Genomic DNA, 1,612 nt, shown 5'->3' on the forward strand with positions numbered 1-1,612 from the left:
ATGTGGGAATCAAACCCACAAGCATCCGGCCCCAATGTGGGAATCAAACCCACAAGCACCCGGCCCCAACGTGGGAATCAAACCCACAAGCACCCTGCTCCAATGTGGGAATCAAACCCACAAGCATCCGGCCACAACGTGGGAAACAAACCCACAAGCACCCTGCTCCAATGTGGGAATCAAACCCACAAGCACCCTGCTCCAATGTGGGAATCAAACCCACAAGCACCCGGCCCCAACGTGGGAATCAAACCCACAAGCATCTGGCCCCAACGTGGGAATCAAACCCACAAGCACCCCGCCCCAACGTGGGAATCAAACCCACAAGCACCCTGCTCCAACGTGGGAATCAAACCCACAAGCACCCTGCTCCAATGTGGGAATCAAACCCACAAGCACCCTGCTCCAATGTGGGAATCAAACCCACAAGCACCCTGCTCCATCGTGAGAATCAAACCCACAAGCACCCTGCTCCAATGTGTGAATCAAACCCACCAGCACCCTGCTCCAATGTGGGAATCAAACCCACAAGCACCCTGCTCCAATGTGGGAATCAAACCCACCAGCACCCTGCTCCAACGTGGGAAACAAACCCACAAGCACCCTGCCCCAATGTGGGAATCAAACCCACAAGCATCCGGCCCCAATGTGGGAATCAAACCCACAAGCACCCGGCTCCAACGTGGGAATCAAACCCACAAGCACCCTGCTCCAATGTGGGAATCAAACCCACAAGCACCCTGCTCCAATGTGGGAATCAAACCCAAAAGCACCCGGCCCCAACGTGGGAATCAAACCCACAAGCATCCGGCCCCAATGTGGGAATCAAACCCACAAGCACCCGGCCCCAACGTGGGAATCAAACCCACAAGCACCCTGCTCCAACGTGGGAATCAAACCGACAAGCACCCTGCTCCAACGTGGGAATCAAACCCACAAGCACCCTGCCCCAATGTGGGAATCAAACCCATAAGCATCCGGCCCCAATGTGGGAATCAAACCCACAAGCACCCGGCCCCAACGTGGGAATCAAACCCACAAGCACCCTGCTCCAATGTGGGAATCAAACCCACAAGCACCCTGCTCCAATGTGGGAATCAAACCCAAAAGCACCCGGCCCCAACGTGGGAATCAAACCCACAAGCATCCGGCCCCAACGTGGGAATCAAACCCACAAGCACCCGGCCCCAACGTGGGAATCAAACCCACAAGCACCCTGCTCCAACGTGGGAATCAAACCGACAAGCACCCTGCTCCAACGTGGGAATCAAACCCACAAGCACCCTGCTCCAACGTGGGAATCAAACCTAAAAGCACCCTGCACCAATGTGGGAATCAAACCCACAAGCACCCTGCTCCAACGTGGTAATCAAACCCACAAGCACCCTGCTCCATCGTGGGAATCAAACCCACAAGCACCCTGCTCCAATGTGGGAATCAAACCCACCAGCACCCTGCTCCAATGTGGGAATCAAACCAACAAGCACCCTGCTCCAATGTGGGAATCAAACCCACAAGCACCCGGCCCAACGTGGGAATCAAACCCACAAGCATCCGGCCCCAACGTGGGAATCAAACCCACAAGCACCCGGCCCCAACGTGGGAATCAAAC

Source organism: Salvelinus namaycush, chromosome 34 (assembly GCF_016432855.1).
Source record: "Salvelinus namaycush isolate Seneca chromosome 34, SaNama_1.0, whole genome shotgun sequence".
Classification (NCBI taxonomy): domain Eukaryota; kingdom Metazoa; phylum Chordata; class Actinopteri; order Salmoniformes; family Salmonidae; genus Salvelinus; species Salvelinus namaycush.